The sequence below is a fragment of the Bos indicus genome, chromosome X (assembly GCF_029378745.1).
Source record: "Bos indicus isolate NIAB-ARS_2022 breed Sahiwal x Tharparkar chromosome X, NIAB-ARS_B.indTharparkar_mat_pri_1.0, whole genome shotgun sequence".
Lineage (NCBI taxonomy): Eukaryota > Metazoa > Chordata > Mammalia > Artiodactyla > Bovidae > Bos > Bos indicus.
Window position 1 is genome coordinate 97,996,414 of NC_091789.1, and position 24,413 is coordinate 98,020,826.

Below are 24,413 nucleotides of genomic sequence, written 5' to 3' on the forward strand. Positions count from 1 at the left end.
TTAACCACGTTTACAACTCCCTCTCCTTCACCTCAAGTCCAAATTCTTGCTCAGTTCTGTCCATTTTATTTCGTAAACGTCTAATGTGTCTCCTTTTACCCATGTCCATCACATCTGCTCTAGTCCAAGCCTCCCTCCATTTAATTGTCAACCCCTCTTCTCACTGGTCTCTTACATCCACTGAGTGTGTCTGTCTCCCTATTCCCGCCCTCTCCCTCCCTCTCTTACAGTTGCAGAGCTGTCTATGTGTTTCTAGATAAAGGCTACTCTCCTATACAAGGACTTGAAGGCATGGTCTAGCCCCTGTCTACCTTGCTAGCAACATCGAAAGTAGAGCTTCAGTTTCTTGTCCCTCTTATCAGACTTCCTTCGCATCCGCCAATTTCCTAAGCTTCTCCACTTAGATTGTCCCCAAGTTCTGAAGCCTCCTGGTTTGTAAACTCCTTCAAACTAGGCTTCAACAGTACGTGAACCGAGAACTTCCAGATATACAACTTAGGTTTCGAGGAGGCAGAGGAACCAAAGATCAAATAGCCAAGAATTGTTAGATCATGGGGAGAGCAAGGGAAATCCCACAAAACATCTGCTTCTGCATCATTGACTACGCTAAGACCTCTGACTCTGTGGATCAAACAAATTGTAGAAAATTCTTAACCACAGCGGAGTACCAGACTACCTGACCTGTCTCCTGAGAAACCTGTATGCGGGTCAAGAAGCAAGTTAGAACCAAAGATGGAAGAGGTGACTGCTTTAAAAGTGGGAAAAAGTATGACAAGGCTGTATGTTACCTGGTAACAGTGGCCTCATAATATGAGACAAAGGAATTAACTTCCTTGGGACTTCCCAGGTGGCGCTAGAGGTGAAGAACCTGCCTGCCAATGCATGAGAGAGTCTGGTTCAGTCCCTGGGTCAGGAAGATCCCCTGGAGGAGGCCCTGGCAACTCACTCCAGTATTCTTACCTGGATAATCCCAGGGACAGAAGAGCCTATTGGGCTATGGTCCATAGGATCGTAAAGAGTCAGACACAATGGAAGTGACTTAGCATGCACACACATGAACTTAATAGATAGCAAGGTACTATTCAGCTTTATTACTTTGGTTTTTTTTTTAATTTTCTTTTTTTTAAATTTATTTTTAAACTTTACAAATTGTATTAGTTTTGCCAAATATCAAAATGAATCCGCCACAGGTATACATGTGTTCCCTATCCTGAACCCTCCTCTCTCCTCCCTCCCCATACCATCCCTCTGGGTCGTCCCAGTGCACTAGCCCCAAGCATCCAGTATCGTGCATCGAACCTGGACTGGCAACTCGTTTCATACATGATATTATACATGTTTCAAAGGAAACTATTAGCAAGTTGAAAAGACAGCCTTCAGAATGGGAGAAAATAATAGCAAATGAAGCAACTGACAAACAACTAATCTCAAAAATATACAAGCAACTCCTACAGCTCAACTCCAGAAAAATAAATGACCCAATCAAAAAATGGGCCAAAGAACTAAATAGACATTTCTCCAAAGAAGACATACAGATGGCTAAGAAACACATGAAAAGATGCTCAACATCACTCATTATCAGAGAAATGCAAATCAAAACCACTATGAGGTACCATTTCACGCCAGTCAGAATGGCTGCGATCCAAAAGTCTACAAGAAATAAATGCTGGAGAGGGTGTGGAGAAAAGGGAACTCTCTTACACTGTTGGTGGGAATGCAAACTAGTACAGCCACTATGGAGAACAGTGTGGAGATTCCTTAAAAAACTGGAAATAGAACTGCCTTATGATCCAGCAATCCCACTGCTGGGCATACACACTGAGCAAACCAGAAGGGAAAGAGACACGTGTACCCCAATGTTCATCGCAGCACTGTTTATAATAGCCAGGACATGGAAGCAACCTAGATGTCCATCAGCAGATGAATGGATAAGAAAGGTGTGGTACATATACACAATGGAGTATTACTCAGCCATTAAAAAGAATACATTTGAATCAGTTCTAATGAGGTGGATGAAACTGGAGCCTATTATACAGAGTGAAGTAAGCCAGAAAGCTTCATTACTTTTTGAGGGAACTTTGCTCCTCAACATTTTTAAAGAAATGTTCTCGTTTTATGTAAGTATCCATTTTTTGGAGACCATTTTTCTGCTCTCCTTTTTTACATGTCTTTATTGAAATAGAATTGATATACAGCAAATTGTATATTTAATGTGTACAATTTGATGGGTTTGGACATATGCAAATAATGATACTAACATCACCACAATGAATGTAATAGACATACCCAACACCTCCTAAAATTTCCTTGTGTCCCTTTAGTTTTATATTAGACTTTGTGTGTGTGTGTGTGTGTGTGTGTGTGTGTGTGTGTATGAGTGTGTATGTGTGTAGTGAGAACACAATATTAGGTTAACTCTCAACAAACGTTGGGGCTACCCAGGAGGCTCAGTGGTAAAGTATTCACCTGCCAGTGCAGGAGATGGAGGAAATGGGGGTTTGATCCCTGGATAGGCAAGATCCCCTGGAGGAGGAAATGGCAACCCATTCCAGTATTCTTGCCTGGAGAATGCCATGGACAGAGGAGCCTGGTAGTCATGACTCAAGAGAATTGGCACACACTTGGCATGTATGCACAAGCACTTATAAGGTACCATTTCACTTCATTTCACTAGGACCCTGGAAGAAAACCCTTTCACCCCTTCAGGATTCTGAGACCAGATGCTCCTCTCAGAAACCCTCTCCTTTTCCTTCCAGCCCCACACGAACTGCCCTGGACTGCTGGTCTGCGTCTGAATTTTATCTGGATCCTGAACAGATTTTTCAGTTCGGCCCTCACACGGACTTTATGACAGACCCTGTGTGTGGGCAGGAGACAGGTGTCCTGCAGAATGCAGGGAGCAGGCAGGGTCTTGAGGGGATCTTCTGAGGGAGTGTGGATGCTTGGTGAGAGGACACAAATGTGGTGAGGCCCTGTGAGTAGGGCTGGGGGAGGAGCTAAAGAGGCCCCTGAAGGGGGAGGGGAGGCCTGGTGGAAGGGGAGGAGAGGGGTGGCAATTTGGGGAGAGAGAGGAATTGTGGCAGCTGTTACCAGGAGAAGGACTCTGGAAAATGACAGAGATGATTAGAGGGATGTAAGGGAGTTGTCATAGGCACAGTGAGAGGAAAACCTCTCCTATCTCCAGAATTCAGTTGGATAGAGTGGGTGCTGCAATAGAGAGGACCAGTCCCTGGGGCTTCTTCTGTGGATCTGGCATTCACTCTGAATCTCCCATGGGGCAGGATACAGAGTTACCATGACCAGAGTTGACCAGGGTAGGGTTAGGGCCATTCTCAGGACCCAGACATGGGAAATCAATTTCAGAGCCCCTCAGCTCTAAGGCACACCACACCACTGGAATGAACCTGCCTTCCTCAGGATGACATGCTGGTGACTGCAGGCTGCAGGAATTGCAAGACTGGAGGCCTCTCTCCCTTGAGGTTCACTGAACAGAGACTCAGTGCAAATGCCCACGCAGTAGCCAAGAGGCAAAAATGTGGGGTCTCTGTGTCCCAGGGTTCAGACTGTAGGCTCTGGGGGAGGGGTGTGAAGCATCTGAGGTAAATGGGAGCTGTTAGCCAGAGTAGTGTCCACTTAGAGAAAACCATACAACAGAGGAGTTGTGAGTTTAAGTTGGATTTGGGGTCTCCTGGGGACTATAGCCCGGGACACAGCTCCTCCGTTAGCTCTGAGAACACTGCTCTGAGGAGGTAGCAGTGAAGGCAATATGAGTTTTGCCTAGGAGATACATGAAGTCTAGCATGAATACTGGCAAAAGACTACTGTGAAACACAGAGATCAGACATTGCAAGTTAATCATTTTCATGCTTTTGTGTGTGGGGCAAGGATCTGGGGTCACTGAACCTTTTCCTGAGGAAGCTGTGTGACTAAATAAGGGCCAGTTTGTCCAAAGCACAGTGTGCCTCTTCCTGTTTGTCACCCAGAATTCCTTCAGATTGCACTGTCATGCAGGAACTACGGACGTTACAAGTTAACCCTGTGGAACTGGCTGTGAGCAATGCTGTTTCTCTTAGGGATCCTAATTCATCTGAAGCCACAGTTGGCATTTCTGAGCTGGAGTGCATCTGTGTCCTCAGGCGTGACCTATTAGAGCTGTTTTGGGTTGGTGTCCAGGATGAGCAGTCTGAACTGTTTGCACATCTCTGTCCCAGGGCATGAAATCTCAGAACTATTTCGGGGGCCTTTGTCCAGAGGGTTGGGCCTCTCAGATGTTCATGTATCTGCACATGAGAATAGTTTTAAGAGGAAGGCTGGATGGACCCCAGTCTAACAGGGAATAGAAGCAGGCCTGTGATGTCACATTTGCTACGATTTCTACCATGCCTCTGCACAGAGATAAAAGCTTGGGGCCCCATTCTCAGAGAGGGTAATAATGCACAGTGCACAGATGCCCAGGTAATAATCCTGTTAAGAACAATACTTGCTGATATGACTACCACCCTTGATAGGAGCCCTGTGACAGAAATTGTGTACACACACTCCCTCAGTCCATCTGTCCAGCCCACAACAAGGAGGGCACCGATAGCAGATGGGCACCCGAGGCCCAGGGCAGATGGAAGGTCTCAGCTCATGAGGAGGAGAGACTGCATGTAAACTTGGGCTCCTTGGAGGAGGCAGGGAAGAATCAGCACAACCCTGGCCAGGTAGTATGGGAGGGGGGCGTTTGCACAGGGCCACAAGGACCCTATGAATGACTCACTGTCAGGATATGTCTCTGTGTCTCTCCATCACACACCCATCGATGTGGTGGGGGAAGGTACAGAGGTGAGCCTCCAAGCAGCTGGGGAGAAATCTCACATTCACCAATTTGCATGAGGTTCCACCACAAATGCAGAGATCCCTGCCTCTCTTTCCTCCATTAAATCAGTCATTGGCAGTGAGATCAGCAGGAGGGCAGTCTGGGCAGGATAGGTTGTGAGGGACCCTGTGTACAGCATGAGCCTCCCCAGGAATGGAGCATGTCCTTGTCTTGATGGGCAGAGGGCCCTGATGTGGATGAAGGGAGCATGATTAAGGCCCAGGCTATGGGCGACTGAGTCATTCCCTAGAGAGAGTCCCTGCGGAGGAGCTTCTTTTCTCCTATAGGGAAAATGTACTGTACATCATCCAGTAGCAGGGCTGGGGGCCTGTAGGTGGGTGCTAACTAAGTGGGGACAGGTTGCTGCCAGAAGTAGTCTCTCCGTCCCTGTCTAATGCTCTATCTTTGTCTTTCTCCCTGCCATCTCTGTGCCTCTTATATCATGCCTCTTTGCCTTTGTAAGACTCAATGTGCCTTCAGTCACACCAAGATGGTCCTTTCCCTGTCTCTCCTGAGAATACTTTCGGTTGACATGGATGTTCACTAGAAGCAGGAGGAGGCATTCCCCTTGAATATAGGGGATTCCAGGAAAGTCATGCTCAGCTGAAGAAGGGGTGGGGAAGGGTTTTTCTTCAAATCAACCAAGAGCTCCTCAGCAATCATGTGCGAACTGGGCCTCGGAAAGAAGCCTGGGGACTTCTCTGATAAGAACCCTCCTGTGGTTCAAGTCCAAATCCTCCCAATGGCCAGAAGGCCCAAGGGACCTGGCCCTCATCACTTCTGTCACCCAATCTCTTCACTCTCCCTCCATCATGCTGTGCCTGTCACATTGCCCTCCTCACTGTTTTCATACACACTACACAGGGTTCTACACCCCAGCTTTTCCACTGGCCTTACCTCTGTCTAGGATACTTTTGATAGGCATATCTCCTCTAGGCTGTTGCTCAAATGTCACAATCTTAGAACTTCCCTGACTACTCTTTCTAAATATCACCCCCTCTCTCTATTTCAGTATCCCGATTTAATTTTAATCACGGCACTTACAAACACCTGATACATTACTTGTATTTGGGGACCACATGATCCCAACAGAATGTAAGCTCCATGAGGAAAAGGTTGATTTTCTCTGTCCTAACACACACAGTTGTGCTTGACACATACTTTGGAGAGAATGAATGAATGATGGAATGAACAAACAAATTTAAATTTGTTGAGAGAGGCATAGCTAGACAGGCTGAGGATTCTGCTATGAAACATTCAGGGATGACAAGATGGTGACAAAGCCATGGTCTTTATCTCACCTACGTGGTGGTGTCCTTGGGTTCCCTCGGCGTTGACCCCTTTCCTAACAGAATGGAAGGTCCTGTTGTCTCTTCCACATATTACTCGCAGTGAGCGAAAGAGGGCTTTACCACACCAGGCCTGCAGATTCCAGTCTGAAGCTTTATCTATCCTGCCCCTTGGGGGACTGCAGCTGGCTTTCCCCCATGAGACCTATTTTGTATTGAACAGGAAAGCACAAACAATCACAATGCCCAGCAAAGATAAAGTGTTTTCCATGCTCTGTTACGACAGTGATCCCCATAGAGACGTTATCTTCAGTTTACGGAGACTTTTTTCTGAGTCCCAAATTGCAGGAATCTGTGGGGTTTTCCCCCTAACCTTGCCCTTCCGGCCTTTGTGGATCCTCCTGGAATGGTCCACGGGCATCTATATCTGCTGTTCCCCAATCCCACCAGCAAGGGGCGCGCGAGATGAAACAGTTCTGACCTGGGATGTACCACCGAGGGTAGCGGAAAGACCACCCACTCTGGAAGGTACCATTGGGAGAGGGCGTGTGACAACAGAGAGGGTCCCCTTACACCGCGTCGGGCATGGACCACAGTTCCCAGCAGCGGCACTCCTGGCGCCACTAGGTCCATCCCCACTCGCTCCTCTTCGTCTTCCCACTGCTTTTGAATCCGAGTGGACACAGGTATTAAGCGGAAACTTTTTCCGTCTCTTTTTCAACTCCACCCCTTCGTTTGTGGGACGACTACAGAGCGAGAGACTGGCTGTCGGTTTGGGTGTGGAGTCAGGGAAGCGTTCTGGGCAGTGATTGGCCACCGCGTGATTGCAGGCAGTGTGGTCCTAGAACAGGAACTGAGGGCGAGAGGCGCCTGTATACACGTGCTCCTGCGTTGGCGTGCGCGACTTTTCAGAGCATACAATTTCCCTCCGAGTCTTATTGCTTTTCCCAAAGGGGTCAAATAGCTGCCCTGGTTAGTGGCGAGGTTTGGCGCAGTCGCTGGTTGTGCATGGTGACAGCGTTTCATTCTTGTTTAGCTCTCGCTCAATCTGGATCGTGTGGCAGTGCACGGCCATTCACACAGCTGCTGCTGCTAAGTCGCGTCAATCGTGTCCGACTCTGTGCGACCCCATAGATGGCAGCCCACTAGACTCCCCGTCCCTAGAATTCTCCAGGCCAGAACACTGGAGTGAGTTGCCATTTCCTTCTCCAATCCATGAAAGTGAAAAGTGAAAGTGAAGTCGCTCAGTCGTCTCCGACTCTTAGCGACCCCATGGACTGCAGCCTACCACGCTCCTCTGTCCACGGGGTTTTCCAGGCAAGAGTACTGGAGTGGGTCGCCAGTGCCTTCTCTGGTCATTCACACAAATGCATGCAATTCATGTCCAGGGAGAGGTCTCTGAGTTTGGTGTCTCTCCCTGGAGAATAAACTGTATCTGGCAGCTTGGGATTGTGTATTGCTTCGTGTGACAACACAGGTGTTGTTTGGGTACATTTGATCTTCTTGAGGCTTTTGGCAAGGTTCTGAGTGTTGGGATATTTGATGTGAGTGGATTTTGTGAGCCATAGTACAAAGCCTCTAGGATGTGTGCCTGTATACCGGGATGTGCATCTTTGGAGCTTGCTGGCTTTTCAGTCCCTGGGTGAGAGATCTCTGTGTAGGCGTCTGAACCCCAGAATGTGAGATCACTGAGCTTTTGATTCTGCGTTCCAAGCTGTGATGCCTCTGTGCTGCTTTAAGGATGGGTCAGTGTAAAGGTGTAAACTATCAGCTGCTTCGGGATCTATGCACAGGTTGCAAGTTTTTCATTTGCCTGGGAAATTAATCTTAAGATTACATGATGTTCTTGAGTTATTATTAAAACTTCTGTCTTTCTGTTAGAGGGTTTTGTATTGGGTCAGTAAGCGTCCCAGTGGTTTGGGAGTCAGTCTCCATGATGTGAAGTATCTGTGCAATTCTCATTTGTTTCTTTCTGGAAGACTTTGGTCTGTTTGGAGGGTCTTTGTCACAGTGTGTATGGTTATGGTTTCATTGTGTTTGAGGATCTGAGTCTCGAGTTGTACACTCTCTGTGCAGAGATTCAGTGAGCTCTTTTTGGTGTCTCTGGGTATCTATGAGCTGTTTGGAGTCTTTGTGTTAGAAATAAAACCTCTTATGTTCTTGGCTGTGAGGTCTCTGTCCGGGAACTGAGGATTTGGAAGCTGGCAGATATGATTCTGAAGCCTGGAACCTGACATGCTGACTGTGTGTTGTTGAGTGTATCACTTGTCTCCTGAAATCTCAGTTCATATCATAATTAATACAATGGGGCCAGTGCCCATCTTGGAGGGTACCTGTGCATGTTAGCAATGTGTGTAAAGGGCCTGGCTCCAGACTGTCCTTCAGCAAATGTTTTCTGAGCACCTGCCATAGACCTGAGCACTATTGGAGGAGTTTGGGGCAGGACAAAACCAACCAAGTCTCTCATTTCATAGACTTGGTGGTCAGTAAATAATCAAGGGTGGCAGGCGCTATGAAGAAAGATATTGCTAGATAGGGGAAGCGGTGTATGTAGGTATGATGTTATTGTTTTATTCAAGATAATGAGGGAAAGACTTCCTGAAAGATGGCAAGTAAGCAGAGATCTGGAGGAAGTAAGGGGAACAGGCTGTGGGGTTACCTAAGAGAAGAGCATTCCAGACAGAAGGAACAATAAATGCAACAGTCCTGGCATGGAAATCTACTTGGCGTGCTCCTGAATGTCAGGAATCCTGTGATGTGCTGGGTTTGGCACGTAGCTCTCATCAAAAGGGGCCTTGTGCTGCTATTTCAGTTTCTCCCACAGTTTGTGGTCATCCGCATCTGTAACCTATTTCTTTCCTGAAAGTGGTAAGTTTTGTCTTTAGTTATCTTTTTTTTTTATTCTTCTTGGTGGAAACTTATGAATTCATATTGACCTTTTGAAAGAGCCAGCTTTGGGTTTTGTTGATTATCTATATATTTTTTCTAATATCTGTTCCGATCTCTACTTTCCTTATTTTGCTGACAATCTCACTACCAAAGGGGTTTAATAAAGTCCCTGAGAGTTTCCCAAGTGTAGTGAAATCTCACAGATTCTAGGGCACTGTTGTGGCCAAACTGAGTGAGATTCACTGAGTGTAGATCATGGAATCTGCACTTTTTAAAAGAATTCCTCAGTTCTGATTAACATGGACAACTTGTCTAGGCACTACCAGAGCAGAGGCATGGTCTGATTTTGCCTGCTGCCAGGGTCTGTCTCCATTGAGAGCATGTGACAGGGGTTTCCTGCTTTCTCTGATGCACAAACCCAAGACCACCAGCCTAGGAGACTCACTGACATGCTGTCTGCTGTTCTGAGGAGGCTCTGAGACCATCGTGTCTACAAAACATCCTGATGCCAGTCTTGTCAAGCCTCCATTTGAAAGATTTCTGAAGAAATCAGATTTCTATTTAGTGTGCATTTCTATGATGTAAGATCAATTTATGTTATGTGGTAGCTGTTATTCTATATATTTTGCCACAGCCATTGGATCTTACTCTTGACTGATAAATACAGAACACACAGTTTTCCACAGTGCATCCAGACCTCTGGCTCCCTTAATGCTGGAGACACTGAACAAGTTACGTAGTGCGTCTGTACCTCATTCCCCGTTTAACCACATGGAAACACTCAGTTGAGTTCAGTTCAGTCACTCAGTCATGTCCGACTCTTTGCGATCCCATCAATCACAGCACACCAGGCCTCCCTGTCCATCACCAACTCCCACAGTTCACTCAGACTCACGTCCGTCGAGTCACTTATGCCATCCAGCCATCTGATCCTCTGTCGTCTCCTTCTCCTCCTGCCCTCAATCCCTTCCAACATCAGGGTCTTTTCCAATGAGTCAACTCTTCGCATGAGGTGGCCAAAGTATTGGAGTTACAGCTTCAGCATCATTCCTTCCAAAGAACACCCAGGACTGATCTCCTTTAGAATGGACTGGTTGGATCTCCTTGCAGTCCAAGGGGCTCTCAAGAGTCTTCTCCAACACCACAGTTCAAAAGCATCAATTCTTTGGCACTCAGCTTTCTTCACAGTCCAACTCTCACATCCATACATGACTACTGGAAAAACCATAGCCTTGACTAGATGGACCTTTGTTGGCCAAGTAATGTCTCTGCTTTTGAATATGCTATCTAGGTTGGTCATAGCTTTCCTTCCAAGGAGTAACCGTCTTTTAATTTCATGACTGCAATCACCATCTGCAGTTATTTTGGAGCCCCCCAAAATAGTCTGACACTGTTTCCACTGTTTCCTCATCTCTTTCTCATGAAGTGATGGGACCAGATGCCATGATCTTCGTTTTCTGAAGCCAACTTTTTCACTCTCCTCTTTCACTTTCATCAAGAGGCTTTTTAGTTCCTCTTCACTTTCTGCCATAAGGGTAGAGTCATCTGCATATCTGAGGTTATTGATATTTCTCCAGGCAATCTTAATTCCAGCTTGTGCTTCTTCCAGCCCAGCATTTCTCATGATGTACTCTGCACAGAAGTTAAATATGCAGGGTGACAATATACAGCCTTGACGTACTCCTTTTCCTATTTGGAACCAGTCTGTTGTTCCATGTCCAGTTCTAACTGTTACTTCCTGACCTGCATACAGGTTTCTCGAGAGGCAGGTCATGTGGTCTGGTATTCCCATGTCTTTCAGAATTTTCCACAGTTTATTGTGATCCACACAGTCAAAGGCTTTGGCATAGTCAGTAGAGCAGAAGTAGAATGTTTTCTGCTACTCTCTTGGTTTTTCGATGATCCAGCGGATGTTGGCAATTTGATCTCTGGTTCCTCTGCCTTTTCTAAAACCAGCTTGAACATCTGGAAGTTCACGGTTCATGTATTGCTGAAGCCTGGCTTGGAGAATTTTGAGCATTACTTTACTAGCATGTGAGATGAGTGCAATTGTGTGGTAGTTTGAGCAACTTTGACATTGCCTTTCTTTGGGATTGGAATGAAAACTGACCTTTTCCAGTCCTGTGGCCACTGCTGAGTTTTCCAAACTTGCTGGCATATTGAGTGTAGCACTTTCACAGCATCATCTTTCAGGATTTGAAATAGCTCAGCTGTAATTCCATAACCTCCACTAGCTTTGTTCGTAGTAATGCTTTCTAAGGCCCACTTGACTTCACATTCCAGGATGTCTGGCTCTAGGTGAGTGATCACACCATCGTGATTATCTGGATCGTGAAGATCTTTTTTGTACAGTTTTTCTGTGTATTCTTGCCACCTCTTCTTAATATCTTCTGCTTCTGTTAGGTCCATACCATTTCTGTCCTTTATCGAGCCCATCTTTGCATGAAATGTTCCCTTGGTATATCTAATTTTCTTGAAGAGATCTCTCGTCTTTCCCATTCTGTTGTTTTCCTCTATTTCTTTGCATTGATCTCTCAGGAAGGCTTTCTTATCTCTCCTTGTTATTCTTTGGAACTCTGCATTCAGATGCTTATATCTTTCCTTTTCTCCTTTGCTTTTCTCTTCTCTTCTTTTCAGAGCTATTTATAAGGCCTCCTCAGACAGCCATTTTGCTTTTTTGCTTTTCTTTTCTATGGGGATTGTCTTGATCCTTGTCTCCTGTACAATGTCACGAACCTCCGTCCATACGTCATCAGGCACTCTTATCTATCAGATCTAGTCCTGTAAATCTATTTCTCACTTTCACTGTACAATCATATGGGATTTGATTTAGGTCATGCCTGAATGGTCTAGTGGTTTTCCCTACTTTCTTCAATTTAAATCTGAATTTGGCAGTAAGGAGTTCATGATCTGGGGAGTTCCTCTTTCAGTATCCTATCATTTTGCCTTTTCATACTGTTTATGGGGTTCTCAAGGCAAGAATACTGAAGTGGTTTGCCATTCCCTTCTCCAGTGGACCACATTCTGTCAGACCTCTCCACCATGACCCACCCATGTTGGGTGGCCCCACACTGCATGGCTTAGTTTCACTGAGTTAACACTAGCTTGGGGTAAATTTAACTACTTCACGGGGCAATGTAGACTACTGACCATGTTAAGACATGTGAAATTGTCAGGACAGTATGTGCCATATGGTATATTCCAAGGCAATTCTAGCTGTTGTCATTTCTGTTGACAAGTAGTAGTTGGAGGAAGCTGCAGCAGTTGCAGGAGTTTGAGCAACCATTTGCAACTTAAAAGCCTTCATGTGGCTAGAAACAAATCCAGCTACACAGTTACAGGTGCAGGGAGCAAACAGCAAAAACAGAACAATCAGAATTATTGTAATCAAGATAGTTTTCCACCATGGGGAACTAGTTAACATCTCCCAAAGTGAGGAAATTGAGGCTTCAGGAGCATCCATGGCCTGAATCATCTTGTTCATGTGTTTAGTAAAATGAGTACCATTAGTACTCATATCAGGTATATATGTACAGCACTGGGTATGAATAATGGCACAACTTCCTCCTCGTGCAGCTGTCAGAATATCTAAGGCCAATCTGTTTTGTAAAACCACCTTTCTAATTTGTATTTGTTCAGCATTAAGAGCTGAAATGTGGCAATAAGGAGCTCATGATCTGAGCCACAGTCTGCTCCCGGTCTTCTTTTGCTGACTGTATAGAGCTTCTCCATCTTTGGCTGCAAAGAATATAATCAATCTGATTTCGGGGTTGACCATCTGGTGATGTCCATGTGTAGAGTCTTCTCTTGTGTTGTTGGAAGAGGGTGTTTGCTATGACCAGTGCGTTCTCTTGGCAAAATTCTATTAGCATTTGCCCTGCTTCATTTCATATTCCAAGGCCAAATTTGCCTGTTACTCCAGGTGTTTCTTGACTTCCTACTTTTGCATTCCAGTCCCCTATAATGAAAAGGACATCTTTTTTGGGTGTTAACAACCAGTCCATTCTAAAGGAGATCAGCCCTGGGTGTTCTTTGGAAGGAATGATGCTAAAGCTGAAACTCCAGTACTTTGGCCACCTCATGCGAAGAGTTGACTCATTGGAAAAGATGACTCATTGGAAACTCTGATGCTGGGAGGGATTGGGGGCAGGAGGAAAAGGGGACGACAGACGATGAGATGGCTGGATGGTATCACCGACTCCATGGACGTGAGTTTGAGTGAACCATGGGAGATGGTGATGGACAGGGAGGCCTGGTGTCCTGCAACTCATGGGGTCGCAAAGAGTTGGACACAACTGAGCAACTAAACTGAACTGAACTGAACTGAAGAGCTGAAATAGCTTTTTGAGAATCTTGTAATGCCTGTTGAGTAAAATTAGTCAAAGCATCCGCTCATAGCAGAATATCTGTAGTTCCCAGAGAGGGAACAAACACTGCAGCCAAATAATCATACCAGTGAAATACAGACCTTGCCCACAGAGTTGTAAGGTGTGGTAAATTAGCAGGCTTTTCTGGAAGCTCTGGAAATATAAAGCCGTGAGTAAAAGCTAGACCTTGGGTGCATCTCCGTATCCAGCCAGGGGGAAGCCTTGCCCATAGGTAAGAGCCACATATCCAGTAGGTCCCGTTTGGAGCAAGGCAGTGTGACTGAGATATCCAGTCCCAATCAGTGCCTGGCCAGGCAAAGGGAGGACCTGAACTGGGGTTGGAAAATACGGGAATGATTACCTTGCATATTTCCTGAGGCAAAAGTCCCAGTTGTTTCCAATCATTATAATTAAGTTGTTGGCTAACTTCTGGGGATGGCTCTATTTGTCCCCAGCATATATGGGCAGTAGACATTAGACGTCCTTTTTCAGGAGTTAGCCATATAACCTCAATCATCCCATATTTGATAAACATCAGGTAAAAAGCCACTAGATCTAGACCCATTTACCTTCTGTGTAGCAAAATAGTCATTAAACCAAGACAATGTATAATCAAAATTAAAAGCCACGTTATGTCCATAATTAAAGCACAAAGTGTTGCGCCAGTCCATCTTAGGGTTGTTAGATGTCATCAGATTAAGAAGAGGCATCACATACGATTGTTGTCGAAGGTATTCACAGAGTTGGAGAAAGTCTTTTCCTTGAAGTGGAGATGTCCACCATGGGAAGCCTTCCACTGATGAAGAGGGGAGCACTCTGCAGACCCAGCAGTTAGACTGATTGTGGAATGCAGCATAGGAGTGAGCCCAGGACAGGAAGGCATTGTCTTGAGGATCAAACGGCAAACTCAGGATTTTTGGAGTCAGCAGAAGTAGGCTCACATAGATTATCAGGGCCATCTGAAAAGTACAAAGTCAGAGCATAGAAAGTAAAGACATAAAATGACGTGACTTAGTTCTGGTCAGGATGCCACCTCTTAACTTGAGTGTGATGCACCCATGAATCTATTCCTGGCACTTTGACGGCTGTGGGAGAAGAAAGTATAACCTGGTAAGGGCCTTCCCAGAGGGGTTCGAGGGATTGGCCCCCAGATCCCAGTGTTTTTATCAGGACCTATGTTCCTGGCTCAAATAGAGGCTTGCTTAACGCAGAGGCTGGGTCAGGAGTCACCTGCTGGAATTCCATTAATGTCTGCTGAAAAATTGAGAGCTGAGTTACATAATTAGTTAATCCTAAGGCTTCAGCGTCTATAACAATGTCCTTGCATAATAAAGGCCTTCCTATAAATACATTCAAAGGGGGGCAGTCCCTCCTTTTGGGGGGCAGTCCCAGCCCTCATTAAAACTATGGGTAGAACTTTAATCCAATTGTCCTGTGTCTCTTGAGTTAATGTGCACAGATGTCTTTTGATAATGTCGTTAGCTGTTTCAACCTTTCCTGAGGATTGGGGTCTCCAGGAACAGTGTAAGTGAGCTTCTATTCCTAGAGCTTTAGACACCCCCTGAGTTAGAGCAGCTTCAAAGGTGGTGCCATTGTCACTCTGAAGCCTCCGTGGCAGCCCAAACCTGGGGATAATTTCATGGATTAAAATTCTTATAACTTCCTTAGCCTGTTCACTGCAACAGGGAAAAGCCTCAATCCATCCAGGAAAAGTATCCACCCAAACTTGTGAGCAAGAATATCCCTTAGCTTTTGGCATATGAATAAAATCAATTTCCCAGTCTTCTCCAGGATATTTTCCACTTCATTGTAATCCAGATTTTGCTAGCTTTTCAGTCTTTGGGTTATTTTTCTGACAAACCTCACATCTTTTGATAATGTCCTTTAAAGTTTTCACTACATTTTTACCTTCAAACAAATGAGAAGCTATCTGGTAAGTACTCTCTACATCTCAATGAAACTGTGGTGTAAACCCTTAAGAATTTTCCATTGAGTCTTTTCAGGAATTGTTAATCGTCCATCCTCAGACTGTAGCCATCCTTTATCAGTAATCTTTGCTCCTCTTTTCACATATCTTTCTAATTCTTCCTCAGTATATTGCGGTTTTTCCTGTTCCACAGGACCTGTCCAGATCAAAGGCATCTGCAGTGAAGGGGTTTCCTAAAGTGCCACTTTTCTGGCTTGACAATCAGCCAGGTGATTACCTTCAGCTACTTTACTCCCATCCCTGCTGTGCCCTTTGCAATGCCTAACAGCTACTCCTTTAGGACAATGTATAGTCGTAAAAAGTCTCTGGATCTCTCTGAAATAAATGCTAAATAGGTTCTCCTGTTGCCCTTTTAAACTGTTTTTCTTTCCATATTGCAGCATGAGCGTGTAAAGTCAAATAAGCATACTTAGAATCAGTGTAGATATTTGCTCGCTGCCCTTCGCTTAACTCTAGAGCTCGGGTCAAAGCCATAAGTTCCGCTAACTGAGCACTGGTTACCTGGGGTAGAGATTTTGCTTCTAAAACCTGTTCAGCAGTCACCAGGGCATAACTTGCTTTACGCTTCCCATCCTGATCACCAGTATCAGGGTCTTTTCCTGTGAGTCAGCTCTTCCCATCAGGTGGCTAAAGTATTGGAGCTTCCACTTCAGCATCGGCCCTGCCAGTGAATGTTCACAGTTGGTTTCCTTTAGGATTGGCTGTTTTGATATCCTTGTGGTCTGAGGGATTCTCAAGTGTCTTCTCCAGCACCACAAACTGAAAGCGTCAATTCTTTGTCACTCAGCCTTCTTAATGATCGAACTCACACGTCTGTACATGACTACTGAAAAAGCCATAGTTTTGACTATATGGACCTTTGTTGGCAAAGTGATGTCTCTGCTTTATACTATGCTGTCTAGGTTTGACATAGGCTTCCCTGGTGGCTCAGTGGTAAAGAATCCGCCTGCATGGGTGTATCTGCCGGGAGCCAGCATGGGAGATCCCACCCATAACAAGGTCATGGGGAAGAGACCTGACGAGCAAGGTGGATCAGGACTCGAGGGACCCCCTGGACCTGCTCGAGCATCTACCCCCAAACCAGAATCTGTCTGTCTTACTATTTTGTGCCTTTCACCAACTCTTCTGACATTAACAGGGGGCTGTCCCCGACCACCTTTCTCTGGAAAAAGTCACTTAGGGCTTCAGTTCATAAGTCTCCTGGGCATGATAGGAGTGTTTCAATTCAAACAACTCTGTTGACGTTGCATGACAGGTTTATCCATACTCTTGCAATTAACACACATGATTATTCACAACTCCCCAACCTTGAAAGGCATGGGAAGCCAAAACATTCTAAAAGTCCTAATGAGCATAGAGTCCTTTAAGGGGTGAAAAATTATTAAAATAGTACTGGTAAAGGGCTTCATTGTTGGGCCAATGTTTGCTGCCAAGTGCCCACATCCCTTATCCATTGTGCACCTGGGAGTGCATTGGTTAGCATAGTTGGAATGTAGGAAAACAAGCAGCAGCCTTGGAATTAACCACATCAGACCTTTGAGCTAATTGGTTCTTTCTTTGTTGTAACTCACTGCAGCTTTGCTCCATGAGAATGTAACTCTGTTTAGCACTTTCTGAGGCTGACATAGATTAGAAATATAAATATTTATAATTTTTTTATATAATTATAAAAATTATAATTTTCAAACCAGAAAATAAGTTTTCTGGTTGAGCAGCCCTTATCAAAAAAGGGTCATAAAATGTCCACAGGCCTCCAAGGCCAGAAGATAATGTACACAACATTGTTTATGGGAAAGGTATGCAGAAAAAATCCTGGTTTCGATAAAGACAAGACAGATGTAATGTTTGGGCTGACTCTGCATGACTTTGCATTTTTCATTTCCCTCTATGTACAAGTCAAGGTATAAAAGTTCCTTTTGAAAACAAAGTTATGGGCCTTGCTCACTGAAGCTTGGTCTCCCTGTGTCATTCTTTCTTTCTTTCCTTTTCTTTCATTATCTCTCTCTTCTTCTTTCAGGATGACTCCTTGGGGCACAGGGGCTCTCTGAGTTCACTATTTTGCTTGGGCTTCTAAGACCTGATCAGATCTAAGACCAGATGCAGGAAGGCGCCCTGCATCTTCACCTGGGAGGGGGCATCCTGCGTCCTCACCCCACCAAGGGGTGCCTGCGGCCTCCGTGAACAGAGCAAGTTCCATGTCAAGAGGCTTATTGGCTTTCTGTGTAGATCAAGGAAGATCAAGCCTCTTTCTCTCCTCTTTACTTTCCTTATCACCGACGCCATCCTCCTGAGGGAATCCCTGGATCCTGCTGGGTCTGGACCCCGGTATGTATCTATGGCTGATGCTTGTTGATGTTTGACAGAAAACAACAAAATTCTGTAAAGCAATTATCCTTCAATTAAAACATGAATACATTGGCAAAAAAAAAAAAAAAACCTTCCTGCAATGCATGGGATGCAGGAGTCATTGGTTTCACCCCTGGGTTGGGAAGATGCCCTGCCATGCCCCATGGGAGGAGGGCATGGCAATCCACTAAGGTATTCTCTCCTGGAGAATCCCATAGACAGAGGCACCTGGCAGGCTACGGTCCGTGGAGTCATAAAGAGTCAGACACGACTGAAGCAATGAGCTTGCATGCATACTATCTTTGTCATAGCTGTTCTTCCAAGGATCAAGTGTCTTAATTACATGGCAGCAATCACCATCCACAGAGATTTTGGAGCCTCCAAAATTCAATCTGTCTGTGTATCCACTTCCCCGCTTCTGTTTTCTGTGAAATGATAGGAGTAGATGCCATAATCTTATATTTTTGAATGTTGAGTTTTAAGCCAGCCTTTTCATCCTCCTCTTTTACCCGCAGCAAGAAGTTCTTTAGTTCCTCTTCAGTTTCTGCCATTAAAGTGGTATGATCTGCATATCTGAGCTTGTTGATATTTCTGCCAGCAACCTTGATTCCAGCTTGTGAGTCATCCAGCCCATCATTTCCCATGATGTGCTCTGCATGTAAGTTGAATAAGCAGAGTGACACTATACCACCTTGTCTTAGTCCTTTCCCAATTTTGAGCCAGTCTGTTGTTCCATGTTTTATTCTAACTGTTACTTCTTAACCCTCATACAGGTTTCTCAGGAGACAGGTTAGCTAGTCTGGTACTCCCATCTCTAAGAATTTTCCACAGTTTTTTGTGATCCACACAGTCAGAGGCCTTGAGGTAGTCTAGTCAATGAAGCAGAAGTAGATGTGTTTCTGGAATTCCCTTGCTTTCCGCATGATCAAATGAAGGTTGCACTTTTATCTATTGTTTCTCTGCCTCTTCAAAACCAACTTGTATATCTGGAAGTTCTCGTTCCATATACTGTTGAAGCCTAGCTTGAAGGAGTCTACTAACTGGAGGCTTCAGAAATATGGGACAATCTAAGCTTGAGAAATTGGAGGGTATGAATGAAGCCCAATAAGAGAGACAAAAAGGGAATTCTCTACTTTCCATGATGTTAGCAAGCTGGGCAAGGGCTAGACCATACCTTCAACTTCTTATGTAGGACAGTAGCCTTTATCTAGAAAGTCATGAACAGTTGTGCAACTGTAAGAGAGGGAGGGAGAGGGCGGTGAGAGGGAGACAGGCACCCTGAGTGGATGTGAGAGACCCGTTAGAAGGGGGTTGACTATTAAATAGAGGGGGGCTTTGGACTAGAGGAGATGTGGTGGTCATGGGAAAAAGTCGATGCATTAGACATTTTTGAAGTAGAATTGACAGAACTCAGCAAGAATATTGACTTGAGGTGCAGGAGAGGGAATTGTAAACCTGGTTAAGACCAAGTTTCTGTGTCCTGTCATAAGGGTACAAAGGTGTCATGGGGAATCCTGGAAGTTGGCCGGGTCTGGGAAGAATTTCAAATAAGATTTTTATGTTTATGAGCTCAAGGTCTAGATGGATACAATAACCAGTATTTACATACTTAAAAGATCCTTTTCCTTTTTTAAAAAAGTGAGAAGTATTGAGATATAATTTATATACAATAGAAGTCAATGCATTAAAGCATTACCATTTGTCGAGTTTTGTCATATGCATTACGGTAAAGATCGCTCAGTCGTTTCCGACTCTTTGCAACGCCATGGACTATAGCTTACCAGGCTCCTTTGTCCATGGGATTTTCCAGGCAATAGTACTGGAGTGGATTGCCATTTCCTTCTCCAGGGAACTTCCCGACCCAGGGATCGAACCCGGGTCTCCCGCATTGTAGACAGACGCTTAACCGTCTGAGACACCAGGGAAGTCATACCATTGTGTAAATGCCAGCACAATAAAAATGTAGAAAACGTCCCATTGGTTTGAAAATGCTCCCTTGGGCTATTTCCTTTCAGACTCCTTCCTCCACTCCTATACCCTGGCAACCACAGACATATTTCTCTGCCTACAGTTGTGCTTTTCCAGAAATCCATTGACATGAAATCATGTAATACATAACATACAATCATATAATACATATGTATCATGGGTTTTGTAGTAAGGTACCAAGAGAGAAGTGGACTGGTTGCTCTGCATGCAGACTCCCCTCAGCCACAGACACTGAGAAAATCCCCATAGTCAGGCTGTAAAGACTGAGCCTTTCTTCGTGTTCCAACTGAATTCCAAGGGAGTTGGGGGAAATAGGTCTGGTGAATAGGAGTGTGACAAGAACAATAGTCCTGAATTTTTAAATTCCTAGCAGTATTTCACTAAATATCTTCATGATGGAGAATTCTGTTGTGAAATCAAACTTCCTCACAAAAATTCAGCCTTCCTGTGTACCTTATGGTGATTTCTCTGCCAGCATAGCAAAGACAAAAATGGCTTTGCAAGCAACTGTATTTGGTGTAATTGGAATGCATGTACACTCTAACTTAACCAGAATTTTCTTTTGAAAGTATTATCACATTAAAAAAAAATAATAAGTCAACATATGGTCATAAAAGTGATCAAATATAGCTGTGCTCTTAAACACATTTTCTAAATCACTATATTCTACTTTCCAGGAGAAATATCAGTGGGCAAGTAGCATCAACATTGGGACCTATAGATCAGGATCGCCCAAGCTGGATGAACCTGTGGTTGTGAGTACCTTACCATTTGATGTTTTCTCTTAACACAAGTTTATTTTTGAGAAAATCATGTTAAGTAGTACAGATGCAGTGATAAAGGTCTTCCATGCTGATAAAGGGTGACAGTTTGTCTTAGGAAGGAACATTGATCCAGATATATTACAGTCTGGCATTGCTTATGAGTATACTGTTACATTCCCTGGAAATGTGCCCAGTGACTCCCTCCTCCTGCTTATTAACAACAGGCTGCATACTTCCATCCCAACATAGATTTAAATAACTTTCAAAGTCTTTCTGGGTAACTCTTTTGGGAGCTAACTCTTCTCTGTGGGAAGAATAACTTTATTAAAATAAGTACATAGAATTGTGTTGGGAAAATGTTGTTAGGTGTACTTATGATCAGATATATCTATATATTATGTATATTTATGCTATTAGATGTATTAACAACAAAAAGTTTTTATTTGCATGCACACTCTACTAGGACCAGCAGCCCAGTGTTGAGCAACCTCAACAAGAGGAACCACCAGCTGGGATTCAGGATATCACACCTGGGAAGGAGGAAGTAAATGGAGAGGATCCAGTGAATCATAATGAAGAGAAGGAAAAGGATGCCTCTGGAGGTAAAGTGTATGTGTGCATCATGTCTTAAGACATAACCAGTAAGAGGAGGAAAGGAAACATTAGAAAAGGACTTCAGACAGTTCCTAAAAAACTGAGCAGAGTATAGTTTGCAGGTCAGTGTGGTCGCTCAAATTTTCCCTTGTTTTCAAGACAAAGAGAGGGGGCAACTAAGTTGTCTGAGGACAACCCTGGGAAAAGAAAATGGTAATAACATTCGGAAAATTCTGCTTTCCTTTTTCTCCAGCAAAATGTTCCTGGAATAATGCTCCTGAGGTTCTTATTCATCACATTTTTACCATAATAGCCTAAGACTTTTAAGTCATAATGCTGAGGGAATCAATATCATCATTCCCTACTGTATGCTTTACAGCTGAATTGATACATTTTTTTTAAAGATTCTGACCTGGAAACTGATCTCCAGGAATTGGCTGAGGCAAAGACTGGGGGTAAAGGTGGAGATGGTCATGATGTCAGGGAGGAGTTTGCATCAAATACAGAGCCTGTTGAAATGCCAGAAGCAGGTATGTCATCCATTCAGAAAGTAATTTATGTGGTTTCTGTTTTTCAGAATATTCTATCTTTAACAATATAGAGGGAACATTACTATTATTTTTATAACAGAGTTCACATATTCTTTGAAAGATAGTTCAGACCCCAGATGCCTGAGTGCCTGACTTACAGACTTTCAAATAAAGAAGCAGACAGGATCAAAGCCATATCGAATTGAAAATAGGGAACTATTTTCTTCTCTTGCATTAGTACTTTAAGCAACAGCTAATAATTTTCAGGTTCTTTTATAATTTCTGCTTGTAGCAAATATGGCATTTATTTGTAATAAATATCAGTTTATATGAAACATGCTCAGGCATTCAAGTAGGTTCTAGTACAAGCTTTAACATAACGTGTGTGATTCTGTGAAATCCCTTAACTTCTGAACTCAACTTTACTCATGTAAGTTGTGAATTCAGAACAGATACACTAAAAAGCTAATTTTTCAATGCTAACTTTTGCATTCTCTGATTCTCGTCGATGGAATGCATAGAAGAATACTCTTTTTATGATTTATTTATCATAAAATATTTTCTTGAGTCAAATTATAACAGGGGAATTGAGATTTCATTTTCTTATGGGGGACACATGTTCACCTGTGGCTGATTCATGTCAATGTATGGCAAAAAGCACCACAATATTGTAAAGTAATTAGCTTCCATTTAAAATAAATAAATTAGTTTTTTAAAGAAAATGAGCCAACATTCTTCTTGATGTTTGTTAAATTCTCTCAAATTCTGAATTCTCTAGCTCTTAAAAAAACAGTTGGATTTTAAATCCTTTCCCCAGGGAAGCATGAAATGACTGAATAATAAAATGGCAAAAGGTAGTCTAGTTTCCTGTTTCTGTGGCTAATCTAGTTGAGAGAGTGCATTTAGTCGGTGATATTCAAGGCAGGTGTGAGTAAGATACATATGCTAAGCACACTACCTGCCCCTATGTTTGGTATTTTTTGGGGGGCAGGGGTGTTGCCTATTTTATTTGGAGGATCATTACTTTACAATACTATAATGGTTTTTGCTCTACATCCCACTTTCACTCTTAAAGAACTAATAAAAATCTAAGCCTCATGATATAATCATCTCTAACCATATCAAGTATGTTATTTTTCCTTTGATACATGAATTTAAAAAGTTCTCAAGGTCAAAGATTGTAACTCTAGTTCTTCCTGCGTAATCAACTTAGTATCTTTCACATACGTGTTTTCCCAATTGCTGACAATGAATTGCATGGTTCTGATTTTAAAGGAAGAACTTCATAGTTAGGGAAGAATTTACTGTGTATTAGCCTTCTAAATATTTTCACTTTACATTTTTGTTCCATTTCATTAGAACATTTAGACAAAAATACAACTTTCAGACTACGTTCAAGTAACTACAGAACATGAGTAAAATGTTCTCATAGAAAATTCTTAGCCCTAAATATGTGTGGTATTTAAAAAGAAAAATACATAAATTACAAGGTACATAAATACAAAATCCTACATCCAACATAAAAGGTAAGAAAAAGAGCAACAGAATAAACCTAAGGGAAAAGGAAAAGATACTTAATAAAAGACAGTTATGAATTGTTAGGAAGAGGAAAATAAACTCAACTAATAAATAAAGACAATGTGCTAGTTTCCATAATTTTTAATATATATATATATATATAGACACACACAGACACATACATTTTAAAATATTCTTTTCCGTTGTGATTTATCACAGGAGATTGGACATAGTTCCCTGTGCTGTATAGTAGGACCTTGTTGTTTATCCATTCTGAATGTAATAGTTTGTATCTGTCAACCCCAAACTGCTAGTCCACTCCTCTTAGTTTACATAACTGTGAAGAAAATGGAAAGAGCCCAAGTATACATAATAAGAAATATGAACAAGACACTAACAGTATATTACAGACTTAAAACTGAGTATAATCTGGAACTCAGATATTTTCATAATATTGATGAAATGGCTAATAGGGTAGAAAAACAAGTATTATTTAACATACCCCAGTAACTAAATAACTAAACATCACCAATACTGGTAATATGCTTAAAAAGTCTATAGAATCTCAAGAGGATTAACTGAAGGTAAGCCAAAGGGTCGCCCTTAGTGTTCTTGTTTTAGTCCATTTTATAAAACTACAACTGCAGTGAGCTTTGTATACCTCTCCTGTCATCAAAGTTCTGCTGAGGAACTTTTTTAAGGTTTATATTATAGGTGAAGGGCAACCATTTGCTTGAAAGAAGATAAACTGAAACGATTTATGCTGTTCTTATGTTGTGTATTTGACTGTTAAAGTTCTGTGAATAAAGTTTCATTTTCTACTTGCACATTTTTGTTAAATTTATCCCTGGCTATTTAATGTTATTGAAAATTGATGGTTTGTGATTTTTATTGTCTAGTTGAGGATGTATGTAGAGATGGAATGTTTGTATATGGACTTTCTGTCCAACAGTTCCTCTAAATATGCATATTAATTCCACAAATTTAGATCTAGATTATTTTTGCTTTTCAAAATATACTATTATATTTGAATATCAACAGTTTCTACTGGCTTAAACCTTAAACCTGTCCTCATTTTGCAGCATTGAACAAACCTAGCCAGAATAGTCTTGACTAAAGCAGGTGATAATTGGCATTTTTCCCAATAGGAAATGAAAAATCTTCTCCATTTCAACCTGTTTATGTTGCGTTTTTTGTACATATAGTTTATCAGAGTAAGTTCCATTCTATCCCTAGTTTGCCATCTTGAATATAGATTAATTTTCATCAAACACGTATAATG

The 24,413-nt window shown here is 43.0% G+C and overlaps 1 long non-coding RNA gene across 2 annotated transcripts; it reads left to right on the forward strand.

Moving 5' to 3' along the window:
* Nucleotides 1-6,622: 6,622 nt before the first annotated feature.
* LOC139180999 (uncharacterized) lies at nt 6,623-24,068 on the forward strand. Of its 2 annotated transcripts, XR_011565160.1 has the most exons (5): nt 6,623-6,833; nt 17,408-17,715; nt 20,403-20,480; nt 20,953-21,091; nt 21,488-24,068. It is a non-coding gene; the product is annotated as an uncharacterized lncRNA (long non-coding RNA). The 2 variants fall into 2 exon arrangements; XR_011565159.1 differs by lacking the exon at nt 17,408-17,715 and having other exon boundaries at nt 6,632-6,833; nt 20,953-24,067.
* Nucleotides 24,069-24,413: the final 345 nt, after the last annotated feature.